The 17,782-nt window shown below is 41.4% G+C and overlaps 1 long non-coding RNA gene across 1 annotated transcript; it reads left to right on the forward strand.

Moving 5' to 3' along the window:
• Positions 1–15,388: 15,388 nt before the first annotated feature.
• Positions 15,389–15,801, forward strand: LOC137882466 (uncharacterized). The gene is made up of 3 exons (XR_011103956.1): positions 15,389–15,456; positions 15,593–15,651; positions 15,774–15,801. It is a non-coding gene; the product is annotated as an uncharacterized lncRNA (long non-coding RNA).
• Positions 15,802–17,782: the final 1,981 nt, after the last annotated feature.

The following is a 17,782-nucleotide window of genomic DNA, read 5'->3' on the forward strand; positions in this document are numbered from 1 at the left end:
CCATACTTAAACAGCGGTATTGGTAATTACCCACAATTCCAAGAGGCAGCTTCAGCCATATTAAAGCCAATAACTTGAAAATTAAAGCTAAATTAAATTTAAAATATGAAAAAAGTATCTGTGATGTGAGGATGAGCCCAATGACGTTATCAGACATGGAAATGGTCTTAGAATTTATTTCTTTTTTAAATGGCACCGTGAGTGAGAAGGGTTGACAGTTTGAGTGCTATAAATAGCTCTGGAATTCCTAGTTATGTTTGGTAGTGTGTGGTCCATATGCTGTCTTGAACAGGGGTTGATAACGAGGGGATCCCCCCCAGTGACCACGTGCTATGGACATAGCAGGTCCGGGGCAGGTGTAGGTTAGTACAGGTTAGAACAGGTGAGTAATAATGTCTAAAGAGGAAAACCTGAAAAGGTATAGGAGAGCGGTTGGAAAACAAATTACTTTTTTTCCCCATTGCTTCCAATACTTTTATAGTGTGTATAATATATATATATATATATATATATATATATATATATATATATATATATATTTTTATATATATATAAATATATATATATAAATATATATATATATATATATTTATATAAAACACTTTTCTATAAAGACAGCAGAATGGAATGCCTCAAAATACACTGAGATGCTTCACGTGAATCAGCCAATCAGAGTGCAGCTTGAGGAGGGAGGGATGTGGGCATTGGATTGATTTGCGCTGTCAAACCGAGATGGAAATACATATATATATATGTATATATATATATATATATATATATGTATATATACATATATATATATATATATATATATATATATGTATATATATGTATACATATATATGTATATATATATATATATATATATATATGTGTATATATATATATGTATATATATATATATATGTATATATGTATATATATATATATATATGTATATATACATATATATGTATAGATATATATATACGTATATATATATATATACGTATATATATATATATGTACAAACACTCTATACATGTGTGTCTATGTGTGTGTGTGTGTACTCATGTCAAAACTGTACTACGATGGAAGCTGTGGCTAACAGAAGTGGGATTACGTTTGTGGCTGGTCTCATCAATCAGCACACAACTGTTAAAGGCAGGCACGTGCACAGATAGACCCCTAGTGGTGCTCAAGCACCTGCCCTTTTGCCCTGAATGAGAAAAGTGCCCCTTCTACTGGAGCCCAACTTTTTCTTCATTCATCAGTATTTAAGAATACAAATTACTCTCTCTGTCATCAATTCCCCCCAAATGTGTTTTGATATCTGACGGGGCATTTATTTGAGTTCTTGTGAGAATTTCGCCCCGACATGCTCCGCGGCGCTCACAAGCCCCCGCCCTCCCCCCCCTCCCTCCTCCTCCTCCTCCTCCTCCTCCTCCACTTAGTGCTCATGCAGTGCTGAGCTCCAGGCCAAACGGCTGCAGCCTACTTCTTCTCTGACCCGCAGCGTCAGACAAACAGGTAATGACGGTGTTTGTGCAATCCCCCGACGTTGTTTGGTGATAAATTAACCACAACATTAGCGCCGCTGAAAACATTACGTCACAACTGGTCCGACGTTTCCTAAAAAAATAAACAAACAAAAAACTCACGAAATCCGTGATTTCAAAGCCTTGTCCAGCTGTTTACTGACGTCACTCATGTTTAATGAAGAGAGAGAGGGAGAGATATACAGGTAGGCATCTTCTTTGTGTTGTTGTATAAATGCCGTTTAGACAATTTCTAAAGTATGTTGATCAGTATGTAGTATGTAGCCAATCATCTTTATTCATCAGGAAAATGTAAGCTAGCTGTCTAATCTAGCTAGCTGTCTAGTCGGAAAACAGTAAAAAATGTGTGTGTCCTGTGTTGTCAGCTTTATAGAGATTATGTAAGTCACTCTTGATTATTATGCACAACATTGATTTATCTCATTTACAAAATTTGCAGCATAATGCCAAGAAAAGACAGAGTCCAAAAGCAGAAGGACAGGGAACTGCAGCAAGCAGCTCAGGGTAGCAGCTCTCTTTTATCTTGGATCAGGCCATCAACTAGTAAAACAAATGAGGGAGAATCAGTAACCCTACCTGGTCCAGAGGAGCCCATCACAGATGAGGAAGGACAGACAGAGTGTAGGACTGAGTTATGTTCAGGGGCAGCAACAGAAACAGTGTTGCCTGAGGAGATGAGTCAAGAAGAGGGTGAAGTGACAGCAGCTCCCTTTACATCACAGCAAGGGCATGTGGAGGAAAGAGCTGTTGATGAAAGTGAGGATGCAATTTCAAAAATAGCCACCATGCCATGTCCTACAGATCCGTCCCATGTTGAGACATTTCACATCAGGTGCAATGAGAGCTACATTGCTATGTGCTGCAGTGTAGGGCCCTGTCAACCAGAGGTTTTTTTCCCCAAAAATGCTGAAGGGCGGTCATTCCAAAAGCATTGGTTTTCTGGAAATGTGTGGCTGGAGTATTCCCCAAGTTCTGATTCAATGCATTGTTTCAGTTGTCTGCTTTTTCTACCTGAAGATAGATATAAAAGCAGAAAGGAGTGGAGAAATGGGATCAAAAAGTGGAATACTGCTCTTGAAAAAATCAAGCAGCACTCTGTCACAGAGGTCCACATGACAAGCATGGTGAGGTGGACCAATTACAAAAAAAAGGCACTCCAGACTTCATTTGATGTATCGGATGTAAAGGGAGTGGAAGCCAGAGAGCGAGAGAGGCAGACAAACAGAGAGATACTGACCAGGTTAATAGATCTCACAGTGTATCTCGCAAGGCAGGGACTAGCATTCCGAGGTGATAATGAGAGTAACTCAAGTAACAACCGTGGTAACTTTCTGGAACTCGTGAATCTATTTTCCCGCTATGACAGTGTGCTGAAGATGCATACAGAAAATATTGGAAGAGTGAAAGTCACCAAGAAAAGGCCCCAGGTGTCACTGCTGTCAAACAGAAGCCAAAATGACCTGATCACAGCACTGGGTACTTGCATCAGGAGGGAGATCCAAAGAGAAATCCAAGAAGCTGAAATGTACTCTATTCTCTTGGATGAGACCACCGATGTTTCCCACAAAGAACAGGTGTCATTTGTAATGCGATATCTACATCAAAAGCAAATAAAGGAGAGATTTATTGAAGTTTGCAACATTGATACAACAGGCCAGGAGCTGGAGAATACTGTAGTCTCCCTTCTACAGAAGAATGGTCTGGAGCTGAAAAACATGTATGGCCAGGGCTACGATGGAGCAGCCAACATGAGTGGCATGTACAAAGGTCTTCAAGCCAGAATACGCACACTCAATGAGAAGGCCCTCTATGTGCACTGCAAAGCACACTGCCTGAACTTGGTCCTGGTGGAAGCCTCAAAGTCAAATAAGCACTTTGTGACCTTCTTCAACCTCGTGGAGAAGCTGTATGCCTTTTGCAGTGGCTCCTCAAAGCGCCATGCTGCTTTAGTTAGATTGCAGCAGTCACTGCATCCAGGGGGACACATTGTGGAGGTCAAGAGGCTGTCAGATACCCGTTGGGCTTGCAGGGAACAAGCACTGAAGGCCCTTCAGAGAAATCTGGAAGCAATAATGATGCTCCTCAATGAGATCTGTGAAAGAAATCCACCTGACCTGGCCCTAGGAGATGCAAAAATGTACAAAAATGCGATTAACTTCGCATTCATCCTCTGCATGGAAATCACCACCCCAGCATTTGAAGTCACTGCTCTTGCATCAAACGCTCTGCAAGAAGAAAGCCTGGACCACTCCACAGCCTACAAGCTAATTGATGGTGTAATTCACACAATACAAGCATTGAGGTCTGAGAAGAAGTTTGCTGAGATATTTCAAGGTGTGTCAGAGAAGGCAGAGGCTCTCAACATTCCTTTACCTACTGTTGTGCCTGGTCAGGAGAGGAAACGGAAAGTGCCAGTGCGTTTCCAACACAGCACAACTGCATCGCAAGTGAGTTATGAGATTGACTGTGGAGTCATACTACAGGAAGAATGTGTACTACACATTTATTGATACCTTGACTGCGGAGCTCAACAGGAGATTCCATGGGAGCATCACAGGAAGTCCAACTGGCACACTCATACGGTCCTTCCACTCTCTAACAGTGTGTGCCAACTGGACAAGCACCCCAAACCCAGAGGCAGAGGAAGCTGTCCATGTTCTTTGCAACTTCTATGAGGAAAATGAGGACCAGCTGAAGACAGAGGTAAAGGTGTTCCACTCCAGCTTTCCCTCAAAGAACCTGCAAGAAATCCTTGCCATTGTGGAGGAGAACACTGGCCAGCTCATCTTTCCCACATTTGTGAAGATGGTAAGGATCTATGCAACACTGCCAGTGACAACAGCTTCAGTGGAAAGATCCTTTTCAAAAATGAAGATAATCAAGAACGAGCTCAGGAGTCTCTGTGGGGAAGAAAGACTCTCCGACCTTCTCCTGCTTGCCATTGAGCAAGACATCGAAATAAATCACAGTGAAGTCATACAAATCTTCCAAGAGATGGCACCAAGGAGGATGCTCCTGTGAAGATCCTTTAATTTATTCAGAGCAGAGTTTTTATTTTTTATTTTTTGATTGCATTTGGCTCAATATGGCCTTGTTTTGTCTGGTTTTGCCTGTTATTCATTTATTTATTCAATTTGATAATTTGAGTTCGTTTGTTAACAACAATAAATATATAAGTTGAAAATATCCTACTGTGTTTTTTATTTATTTATTTATTATTATTATTTTTAATTTCATAAATAATTTTGGCGATGGGTGCCCTTTTTTTAGGTTTGAGCACCTGCCCCCCAAAATGTCTGTGCACGTGCCTGGCTGTACATGAAAACAAAATACCTAAACATTGGTGGGCGTCACACCAACAGATCACAATGCAGAAGTGAACAACCACATCACCTGGCAATCGAGACAGAAGACAATGAAATTAGGGAACAACACAGTTCCTGTCAAGCAATGTGATAGACTGAAACCTTAAAGAAGAGGAAAGGAGAATAAATGGAAACACATCAATGTTTGAGGATAACAAAAATGATTGTTCATGAAACAAAAATATTAGCTCAGTGATTATGATGTAGGGTATTTGTAAATACACATCCTTCTACAGCCAATGTCCCCAAAAACGTGCATGACTACAATACGTTGGGGGGAGTGGTGGGACGCCAGCATGTACATTTCCGCAACCATGCACAACTTAAACTAGACATTATTTTCTTCGTTGACTGCGTGGCGCTGGAAATTAGGCATTGTATTTCGGCGTGCTCAAGCCCAATTACAACATCCAAACTTAATAATAAATAGATTTATCATGGCTGGAAGAAATGTTTTTTGTGCATCTTAATGTCCCATAAAATGACAATTAACGCACAAATATGACGGCTTTTCTGTCTGGCTAAAATTAGAATCTGTTTTTTAAGATGAGAGTAATGATAGCAAAATTTGAAAACATCAAAGAAGCTTTGGACCATGGCATGTGTTTGTGGGTGCTATGGAGCCCACTGGCCACACCCCGAGCCCAATTTTCATGAGCTTTTGATTTGATTTTGCAGCAGAATAATAACATTCTCTTCAAAAACAATAGTTTCCTCGCACTTTCAGTGCACTTTAGTATTTGGGCCCTGCATGTATATTATTTAGCAGGAAATATTAATCAGTGAGGCATTGGAACATTATAGTGCTGCCTCCTGTTTGTGATAATCCTAACCCTAACGGTCCTTCTCTGCTGTGCACAGACTAGACCACACTGCATCTTCCACAGTGAGGATTTAACATGATAACATGTAATGTAGCTTTATGGCACACTCTAGTGGCTCACTGGTGGTTCACCTGTCAGTGAAGACACTTCCTGGACAGATCAGCTTATATTTCAGTGGATTAAAGTGTGTTATTCGGCTTTAGTGAGATAAACTGAACCTCTGACCTACATGATGTAGAAAAATGTCTAAAAAAGAAGACATTACATGTGATGGCTTTAAGTGTTGTTTTGCCGCTCACAGTCCCTCACTACAGGGGTCAAATGGTCACACTTGTACTGTTCTCCTCCTGGTATACCACTCATGCACTCATTCAGAATGTTTCCTTCTGCCATGTTGTTCCAAAATGGAGGTCAACTGGTTATGGTGAGCCTTTTTAAACATTTTACCTCATTTACAAGTACTATGTATTCATCATTTTTATATTTCTTTCCCCATTTATACACACACGCTGAATTAATTACCACTCTACAGACTAAGGCTACATCCACATTACTCTCCGTCCACACAGCGTTTCAGCCATCGTTTTCTAAATGATCTCCGTCCATATTACACGCCTGGAAACTAATATCACGTGACTCTTCACGTTCACTGGGCATGCGCCGATGTAAACAGGAAGTAGATTGTCGTATTTTGTAACTAAGCAACCAGAGTGATAAAGTAGTCTTTAATGATCGTAAGTATGTGTTTGATACTTAAGATCTTCTCTAAAATCTTCCTCTATGAACTCAAACAGATACAGTTCGTGGAAAGTTTAATACGTTTTATTTTTCAGACTTAACGTTAGTTACAGCGCTGTGGGTCTCTCTCTCCCTCTCTCTCTCTCTCTGTCTCTCTCTCTCTCTCTCTCTCTCTCTGTCTCTCTCTCTCTCTCTCTCTCTCTCTCTCTCTCTGTCTCTCTCTCTCTCTCTCTCTCTCCGCTCACTGATTTCTCTCTCTCTCTCTGTCTCTCTCTCTCTCTCTCTGTCTCTCTCTCTCTCTCTCTCCGCTCACTGATCTCTCTCTCTCTCACGCCGCTCACTGATCTCTCTCTCTCTCTCTCTCTCTCTCTCTCTCTCTCTATCTCTCTCTCTCTCTCTGTCTCTCTCTCTCTCTCTCTCTCCGCGCTCACTGATCTCTCTCTCTCTCTCTCTCTCTCTCTCTCTGTCTCTCTCTCTCTCTCTCTCCGCTCACTGATCTCTCTCTCTCTCACGCCGCTCACTGATCTCTCTCTCTCTCTCTCTCTCTCTCTGTCTCTCTCTCTCTCTCTCTCCGCTCACTGATCTCTCTCTCTCTCTCTCTCACGCCGCTCACCGATCGCTACAATAACAGCTGTTTCCTCCGCAGACATGCAGACTTTAACTGGACAACAGCTGCTAGTAAAGACAACAAGGTCAGCCCTGTGATCAGTTGTCAGTTAACCTGGTAGTCGATCGCCGGTGTTACGTCATCGTTTCCAAACGTATGCGTTTACGTCCGTCCACACGAATACGCTACCCGGAGTTTTCAAACGTATCCATCTTCGGGAGCATTTCTAAACTCCTCCGTTTTCGGTGCTCCAAAACGCCGGCGTAGTGTGAACGCTCAGTGTAAACGGAGCAAAACATATGTTTTCAAATAGAAACGGAGTAATGTGGATGTAGCCTTAATGAGCCTGGTTCCAGACTTCTGAATCACTGCTAACATCTTTTATTTGTTCTGCAAATTAGTTTTGCCTACAGCCTAGTACAATACCATACAACAGCTCCTTCCTAAATTCTCCCTTTATGAAGCTTATAATGTTAGTAGTTGATTAGTAGTTGAAGCTTATACTGTTAGTAGTTGATTATTTTATGGACAGGTTTTTATTTTAGGTTGTGGCAAGTAGTGCTGTTGTACAGGACTGCATGCCATTGGGGATTCTAATTCTGCCTCCCTGCTGTATGTTATTGCTGTTTACATTAGAAACACCTCAAAATTGAATGCTGTCCAGAAAATAATCAACATTTAAGGTTTTATATACGAAAATGTATATTGAAGCAACTATTTGCTATGCAAATTGCTTTGTAAAGGTATAATTGAGTTTCTGGTATTTTCCTTGTTTCATCATTCGTTTAGATTTTTCCTGTTTTATTTTTTCTTGTGTCATGTCAGGTTTCACTTCCTGTCTTTCCCAGTTTTGTGATTGTCTAACTCGCCCTGGTTTGCTCCGCCCTGCTCCCCTTGTGTCTTTAGTCTGTGAGCTTCCCTTGTTTCATTGTCAGTCTGTCATCTGTCTTTGTCCAGCCTGTTTTAGTTTTCCAGTGTTTGCGTTTGGAATTACCTTTGATGCCCCCCAGTTTTTGGACTGCGTCCTGTGCGTTTATTTTTTTTGTCATTAAATCACCTGTTATTCCCTGATTGTCATACTTGTTGTGGTGGAAAATAATTGTTTTAACCTCCCTGTGAGAAATAACCATGAAGAGAAAACTCAAAAAAATATTTATTGAACAGACACTTAGACTAATTCAGCTGGGTGGATAGAGCTCTTTCCCCACAGATGGTTCAGAGGTCTAACAACAAAGACTACAGAGTATATAAGCACATTATCTCGTCCTCCCCTTCGCAGATGTCCTCGTCCTCCTCTGTTCGCCGATGCATCCACCAAGGCCAGGTTCCCTGCTTTGGAATTGTCTTCATGGGAAGAGGGTTAAGTGGTGAGATCTGGATGACACTACAGCAAGTCAGACATGAAAATACCTTTGAAGTGATAACATTTATTGTTTGGGTTTAGATGAGTTTGGATGGCCTCATCTGCATTGTGTGGCTTCACAAGGGGCCAGGTATTGGAAGAGTGCTACATCCCCTTTGAAGATCAGCAGCCACACCACAAAATGGCCGCTGAGCGACACATGTGGTGGAAAATATTCCTATACCCGCTTTGCGTGAGTTTTTTCATGCTGAAATACATAATACCAAAAACCAGGTTGTCTTTTAAGTATTTATTCTCTGCGCAGAGAAGGTTCAATCATCACAACAGAATGAGTTCAGTCTCAGTGAGGAAGAACCAAGAAGAAAGTGAACAAGCTTTCTTTATACAGAATGAGCAAAGGTGGGGGCCGATGGCCGATGTTACAGACGTTTCGGTCTCAGACTTCTGGTCTCAGACTGATGGAACAACAAGTGAAAACAAACAGCCAGCAACCAAAACCAGCGGCCCAAAGGCCTCGGCAGGAACGTTCTCATACAACACAGTTAGTTATCTTCATGAACAGAGAGGGAGAATCCTTCTTCTGGGAACATAAGTCAATAATATTTCATAACGATTTTAGTTAAGGACATCATTAACAACTAGCATAGGAAGGTGTTGGTGAGCTGTCTTTGTGTAGTGAAAACACCAAGCCTGTGGAGGAAACAATCTGTATCATAGTTGTGAAAAGTGTCTAATTGTGCAGTCGTTAGAACAGAGTGCTCATGGGAATACAGGAGGAGTGGATGGGACACTGATTTGTTGATGGCTCACACTGAAGGACAGTCTAACAGACGGATTGACACGTACCATCATCTGGACAGTTCACTAGTTAGTTTGGTTAACGTTGACAGGCGAGACTAGAGAAGTTTACTGACGTGTGGACAGAATAATTAAGGTGTTGAAACAGATTTCGTTGTAGCCTGTCGTCAATCAGGGACATATCAAAACATCAACACATAATACTCAAAATGGTTTACATATGCACATCATTAATCAATAAGGTTCAGGCATTAGCTTAACCTGAGCTGAGATGAGGTGAAGCACAGACCCTCTCTGTTGAACAGTGTCATAAGACAACATATCAGTGAGTTTCATAACAAACAATAATCAAACAACTTAAACGATTTGTAAGAAATTCTATCATATTACCATAATGCACATTCAGAATCAAGTGTCAGTTTAATCGATTACTTTATCAGGTAAACTAAAGAAAAGCACGAGCTGTTTTATGAGATCATATTTCTCAGATAACAAGCTGTAATAATAAACATAAGTATTACACAGAAATGTCACTATTAAAGTACTACTACTCCTCTAAGGGAGGAAAGCAGTCGGTATTGAAAACAAGTCACATGTTGCAGGATCGGCCTTTTTTCCCTTCTTTTCTAACAGCATGTCTCGGGCCAATTTAAATCAATGTAGTGTATTCATATCACATGTTATTTGCCGTTTAGTTAAATTACAAATCGTTTCTTTAATCTGATGGTTGCTGGTTTTTGGTTCTATGTTATTTGGTTGCCATGGTTTCTCATGCATCAATTATTAGGAAACACAATTATTATTGCACAAAAGTACAGAAAACACATTGAACCTTTTAGGCCACACACCCCCGGACCGTGGAATGGGTGCCATGGTGCTGGAGATCTGCCTTCCATCAACGTTACTTAGGTGCTCGATGAGTTGTTAGCAAACAATACATTTTCTTTAAAATACAAAAAACTGTGCACTCTTTTGTGTTTCATGCTGAATTAATACAATAACATACCATATTTTATATAGACGCAGCCGTCCTTACGGACTCTTTGTCTCTTTGGTCAAGCGACTTCAGCATTTAACGCCTAACCCCAAAGTAGAGCAGGCGCCAGACGCTCACCTCTGTTTCCCAGCATAGGTCAAAGGACTTCAGCGCTTAGCGTACCTCCCTCTAAGGTAAGGTCTGCAACATGCAACACTAAACACTCATCCTGGTTTTCCAGTCCTCCTTTTTTAGACAACATTTACTTACAGACTTTCGTCTCACAGGTCCAAGGACTGCAGTGCTCAACGTCTACCTCATCGAAGGTCTGCAACATGCAACGCTAGACACTCATCCCTGCCTCGTTATCTACGGGTCAAAGGACTTCAGTGTTTGGCTCTATATCCCAAACACTCACCCTTGTTTTCCAGCTACCCAATCGTCACTGCTCAGAAAAACGCTAAAATACTAAAATACGAGTTGCGCCAACATCCTCAATAATTATTTATTATATTATAATTTACTGTGTATATAATTTCCTAACTTACTGAATCCTGTGTGGCTTGGAACCTTGCATGCTTTTATTATATATATATATATATATATATATATATATATATATATATATACACATATACACATTGCATGTTTTAATTAATGTATATTCCCTGTTTATATTATTTAGACATGCACGGTAGGGGAGGCTCCCACTTATTTTAACTAAATAATTCTTAATTATCGCACACAGACGGGAGACATTGTGATTGAAGGACCGTCCATTTTAACCATTTAATGTTTTAATCATTTGATTCACCTTCCCTCCATAGTAAGGTTGACGATGGATGGCAACAGAGCACACTTTTACACAGTTTATAGCACTTACATTTTAACCTGGCGTTCCCTTAGTTTTTAACTTTGCACTTATTTCTTAAAGCACTTTTTTAATATATTTTAGATGTGGGCACTTCCCTTTTATAGCACTTTAAACTTGTGTGTGTGTGTGTGTGTGTGTGTGTGTGTGTGTGTGTATATATTTGTATTTATATTGTATATATTTCTTTTAATGTATTTGTGTGTGTGTGTGTGTGTGTATATATATTTCTATTTATATTGTATATATTTCTTTTAAGTTATTTATACTGAGGGAGCGCCCTGTATTAGTGTGCTCTTACACTGTTTTATCTCAATCCCCCTCCCAAAAAGCACCATCTCCATCTTCTCCATCCCTTCTGTCAAAGCATGGATTTTAATTCATTGTGTGTTTTGTTTTGGACGGTACCTTTAACTTTCACGACTTTTATGGGAACTTTCATCGGGGGACGAATCCTGGAGATCTAGTGTTTCCTTTTAAGCCTTCGCTCCCGCTGCCCGTCTTGTGTCTGCTCTGATGCTGTTTTTAAACCTTTGCCCCTCCTTTTAATTTTTAGATTATTTTATTGTTTTTTATAAAAAAAAATCAAAATTTTGTTTTTTTTAACCTTCTTTTGGACGGTTGTTTACTATAAGGGGACCTTTTTTAACAAAAAACCTAAAGAACTACAAAATCCCTCGAGATACATGTTCCCCTTGTGCCCGTGCCCCCCGTGACCTCCACCAGGAGGCCACGTTTCCACCCAAACCTAACCCCTAACCCTAACCCTAACCCGAATACATCGACCATTCTATTAACCCGCTTTTCCAACTCCACCCCAGTTATCTTCAGGACACCTACCACTTTATCAATAAAATTAAAAACCTCCAGGTACCCGGTCATACCTTTCTCTTCACCACAGACATAGATTCACTGTACACCAACATAGAAACCCCCCTCGGCCTCATTGCCATTCAAGACCTCTTTAGTAAACATCCCGACCCATCCAGACCAGACAAGGAAATCATTCAACTCCTCAGCATCACCCTGACTCGGAACGACTTCACCTTCAATAATAAACATTATCTCCAGCTGTGCGGATGTGCAATGGGCCGGAAATACTCCCCGGTGTACGCTAACATCTACCTGGCCCATTGGGAGAGAACAGCATTCGATAAACTCCACTACAAACCCCTCTTATATTTCCGGTACCTGGACGACATCTTCGGCCTCTGGGACCACACTGAAGAGCACTTTCACACATTTTTGGACATCTTAAATACACATCACCCCAAGATTAAGCTCAAACATACCCTCCAACACCTCTCGGTCGAGTTCCTGGACACCAGGGTCTTCTTTCAAGGATCCAGCGACCAGAACAAGACCCTGGCCACCAAAGTCCACTTCAAGGACACCGACCGCCACGCACTCCTTCATAAATCCAGTTATCACCCCAAACACACGTACAGGGGTCTCATCAAGTCTCAGCTGATCCGGTTCCACAGGATCTGCACCCTCCCGGGCCACGTCGAGGAGGCGACCAGCACCCTCTTTGGCGCATTGAGGCTCAGGGGTTACTCGAGGCGCTTCCTTAGGACGATCAAGGCGGAGGTCGCCGACACCTTCAGAGGCGGCAGGGGCACCCCACAAGAACCGGCCCAGTCCCTCGTCCCTTTAGTTTTAACATTTTCAAACTGCACCCATCATTTTTTTTAAACTATTTTAGACCATTTTCAGGGGACGAGGGAGCACTGTGCCGCCCTGGGGACAGTCGTGTGATCTCCGCCTTTCGTAGAAGTAAAAACCTTAAAGATATCCTGGTCCATACGGACCTCAACAAGAGAGAGACCAGGAGGGAAGCGCTTCGAGGTTCGGAGATCGGTTTTATGCGTCTCCCCCACGTTTTTAACCCCCAGAGTAGACTCGGTTTTAACTTGGGGCAGGCCCTGCCACCCACAGCCTCCAATGTAGTTTACGCTGTGAGGTGCGGGGCCTGCCACAGGTTGTACGTGGGGGAGACAAAGAATGAACTGCATCTGCGAATCAAGCAGCACTTTTACATGATCAACAGGGGGAATGGCACGAGCGTCCTATATGTCCATTTTAAACTCCATGGCTCACACGGTCTCCAGAGTGTGGGTCTGGAGAGCAGCAAGCGGTGGAGCACGGCGCAGCGGCAAGCGGCGGAGAGGAAGTGGATCCACAGACTGGGAACCATAGACCCTCACGGGCTAAACGAAAAATATTAACCCAGTCTGTGGCTCTTTTAAGCCCCCCCCCCCCCTTTTTTTACCTTCTCCTTCCATGGATCGCCCCGTCAGGTTTGTTTCCATCCCCCCTTTTACATCTGGGAGCCTCGTCTGCCTTACTTTTAACCCCCCCCCTCCACAGCCCCACCATGGTACCCTTTATATTTGTTATTTATATTGTCTTTCACGTGTGTGCTTTTTTATAATATTATGCATGGTTTTTTTATCCACCTTTTTTAACCTTTTTAACTGGTTTGTCTATTTATTTATATTATATATTTGTTATTTATATTTATCCTTAATTTATTCATCTATTTAATTCCTCCCATGGTGGGGCCACACCTCCCCTATGCTGCCCTCCTCTCCTCCTCCCCGCTGGCAGACGAGGCCCCCTCTTGGACGTTTTTTTAGGACTCCTTTCTTAAACCCCCCCGCCCCCTCTTTTAATGGCGGTCATGGGATGATTTTATTGAACACAATTTTACACATTTTAAAAGCACTTATCTCTTTTAACCAGTGTTTCCTTTCCACACCTGCATGTTTTTTCCCTTCTTCCCACCCGTTTTAAAGCACTTACCTTTTAGATGTGTTGTCTGTGTATTTATACCTTTGCTATATTTTATTTATTTTATTATATTATATATTGTGTTATGTTTATGTTTTTATTTATATATTTATCAAGGAAACACTGTGTATTATTTTGTTTTTATTCCTTTATCCCCTGCTGTCCATTTTTATGAATTTTACTTCTAGTCCTTTTAAAGCGAGGGTCCCTTCGGTGGATGAACCTGTACCCCCCCGGGGTGAACATGGAGCTTTTATCCTGTTTTAACTTTTAACCTCCCCTCCCTTAAACACTCCCTCTCCAACTGCCCCGCTGGCGAGTGCTCTGCTGCGAAGCTGTTTTAACCAAAACATTTTTTACAGCTTTTATTCCTTTCTTTTCTTTTTTTTTATCTTTTAATTGTTTTAAAACTGTTATTGTTATTTGATTAAAAAATATTCCTTATAACTGTATTCCTTTATTTCTATTTTGTTTTGTTTTAGGGTTTGTTTAACCACCTTTTATCACAACTCTTAGTTTTGCTTCTTATTTATTTTTCCTTTAAATGGTTTTTAAACCATTATTTTTTATTTATTTTTTAAGGTTAATGTTTAATATTTTATTCTTTTATTCCTTTTATTTATTTTAGGGGTCTTTTATCAAAGCTTGTTTTAAGAGGGCCGCGCTTCTAAACAAACCTAACCCTAACTCTAACCCTAACTTCTGACATGCTCCCCCGGTGGGTGCTACGTCTGTAAGGGCAGGTCTGTGGGGGCAGGTGGTTAGGGTTACAACCCTGTGGCCCCTCATAGAAGGACTCAAGAGCACGACTGAGTCTTAACCTCAGTTCAAAGACTCACTGTCATCATTGGCTCCGAGAAGCCAGCTACTACCTGGGAAGGCCTGCCTCAGAGCCTCAGAGCTGTCCGGCTGTCCTCTGTGGTTGTCGATGGAGTTGTTGTTTTTTCCATTCTATACAAAATATTTACAACTGTGTTGCAGCCATCAACTGCAAGCTTCCGGTACACTTCGGCACAGGACATGTAGCAGCCAAGGACGGAACCACCGACGTTACGGTTTCCGGACGACCCTCTCTACCCAATGAGCCACGGTATTTATAATCACACAGTTGTAAATTTAAAAAAATAACTCCATCGAGAACCATTTTGTTATTGTTAATGTTATTTAATATGTTAAGATGCTTTATTACAGGGAACTAAAATCCCACATAAATATATTCAGTATATATATATATATATATATATATATATATATATATATATATATATACCTCCTGTGTCTTATGGAGGACGAAAAATGTCTTAAGTATAAATAAATGAATGCATTAATAAATGTATAACTACTTTTATTTTTGGTCCTTAAAGTTTATTTTAATGCTCAATTTGTTGTACTTTTACTTCAGTTAGACTTTGAGTAAGTACAATTTGAATGCAGGACTTTTACTTGTAAAAGAGTATTTCCACCATGTGCTGGTATTAATACACATTTGTATTAAGATGTAGATGTGTCCCTCCAGAAGAAGCTGCATCCACCCTCTGGCTCCTCTGTGATGAACAACGCTCACATGCTCCTGCTGAAGCATGGTGGGTCTGGTTTCCTGTTTGTTTTAGAGAGATGTACACGCTGTCATACACACCATCATTCCAGCCCACGTACAAGAAGATATTCATTTAATGACATTCTGATTCTCGTCTGTTTGCATCTCACTGATGGATGAAGATGAAGAGCTGGAGAGACGATGCTGAGTATCTCTCCTTCAAAGCAACAAGTGCAGCGCTGTGAGTAAACAGTTGCTGTCTTTTGTTTCTTTGTTTCTACCACCTGAAGATTTAAAATCAGTTACAGTTCAGCCAGTATTCTATTCACTATATATGATCTATTTTTTGTTTGTGTTTAACAGCTGTTTCTGCATCATCATCATCATCATCGTCATCAACAGCCAGACAACAACAGGCTTCAGGAAGAAAACAATTCTTATCCCACATGAAGCATGACTTGAGCCGTTCTCATGTTGACCGTGTTCTGGTCCTGTTTGTGTTGTTCTACTTGTCTTCTGGTCCTGTTTGTGTTGTTCTACTTGTCTTCTGGTCCTGTTTGTGTTGTTCTCCTTGTCTTCTGGTCCTGTTTGTGTTGTTCTACTTGTCTTCTGGTCCTGTTTGTGTTGTTCTCCTTGTCTTCTGGTCCTGTTTGTGTTGTTCTACTTGTCTTCTGGTCCTGTTTGTGTTGTTCTACTTGTTGTTCTAGTGATTATGAATTGAAACCAGTCATGATGAGAGTACGTATCACTCTGTTTTCTTATATAGATAAAAAGAACAAATATGTATGCATGTGAAACTTCTGTGTTACTAACACCTGAATGCATGTGTTTGAAGTGTGCCATGTTGCTTCACCTGCCTAGGTTACATCATACTGAATATTAACCCATTGAAACATAAACACACGTGTATGAATGAAGTATATTCTTTACATATTAATGTGAGAAACAGTCTGTTTCATTGGATAAGGCTGAGAAAGGCAGGTGAAGTAACCATACTAACAGTAGTGTTTGTATGTTGTCAAAATATAAATGACTGACATGTTTTTTTCTGTTGTAGAACCATCTGCTGCACTGGCTGCACCAACTCCTCTGAAGGGTTCACAAGTAGATGGTAAATGCATCTAACGTTTAAAGATATCCGTCATATTCACTGTGCTCATATCCGTTATAAAGCATTGGTTCTGGTTTGTGATCCTTCTCTCCTTGCAGCCGCCGCTCTAACTGTGAAGAGACCAGTGCCTGTTCCCCAGGAGCTCATGTGTCTGCTGCCAGAAGGAGCGGCTCGCCCATCAACAGTTCCCGGTGTGCATTATTTGACCTGTATTTGCTTCTTAAAAATATCCATATGTAGTGTCCATCAAAACTGTTGTTAATTCTTTAAAGTGTGTTTCATTGTTGTAGATTAGATTCTGCTGCACTGTATTCAGACAGAAAGTAGGCAGCACTCCAGTGTCCAGCTTGCTGAGTTTTCACAGACTACAGTGTAGATGTCATGTTACGTTCTTGCTTCATGTTACAGTCAATAATAATAATAACATGTTTAATATTCTCTATAGTGTCAGAGGCCCCCCTGATTTCTCCTGAGACGTCTGCAGAGCCCGGTCAACTCACCCACCGACATGGCAAAGCAGATCATGGAGATGATGCACCTGAAATTTGAACGTGCTCACCTGGCCTACCTCCTCAGCTGCCAAAACATCATGGATGCTGAGGCAGGAAAGTACGACCAAAGAACCATCACTCAGTTCATCAGGCAGGAAACCAAGCCAGCTCCCTTCGGAGACTACGCTGATCCAGTTGGCTGGAACGGGATCTCTGTGTCTGCTCACTACCTGACCGACTGCCTGCTGCACGAGTACCAACACCAGGAGAGTGCCATAAAAAAACTCCTGCAGGGCACCTTTGGACAGGCTCTCCGCTCAGACCACACACGCAAAGTTGCGAGGAAGGTCACCTTTTCATCCGGCACCATGTCCTCGTATGCGGTCATGAATGAGAACTGGATGATCCTCTCATGGGTGATGGTGCAGTCGGAGACAGAGAAGTCCCTGAAGCCCATGTACGAGGGACTAGCACAGCGCTACAGCACTGCAGGCATAGAGAAGGCACAATACCAGTGGGTAGACTGGTGAATTATAATCAGTACTTTTTACCATCATTGGTGACACAAACAGCTCAGAATCACACTTACATTGCTTTTCATGTTTCCAGTTTGATGACAGAAAATCCCTTTGCATTCATTTTATTGAGAAGACCATATACACTGGACTACACATGGTGCTTGATATGACTGCTTTAACGTTCATGGCTATACTTTGTCTATATTGTTTCTTTCAGGGATTGCTGTGCAGCATTTAAGGTGGCTGAATCGT

This window comes from Cebidichthys violaceus, unplaced genomic scaffold (assembly GCF_023349555.1).
Source record: "Cebidichthys violaceus isolate CVI_PGR_0920_01 unplaced genomic scaffold, fCebVio1.0.p SCAF_32, whole genome shotgun sequence".
Classification (NCBI taxonomy): Eukaryota; Metazoa; Chordata; class Actinopteri; order Perciformes; family Stichaeidae; genus Cebidichthys; species Cebidichthys violaceus.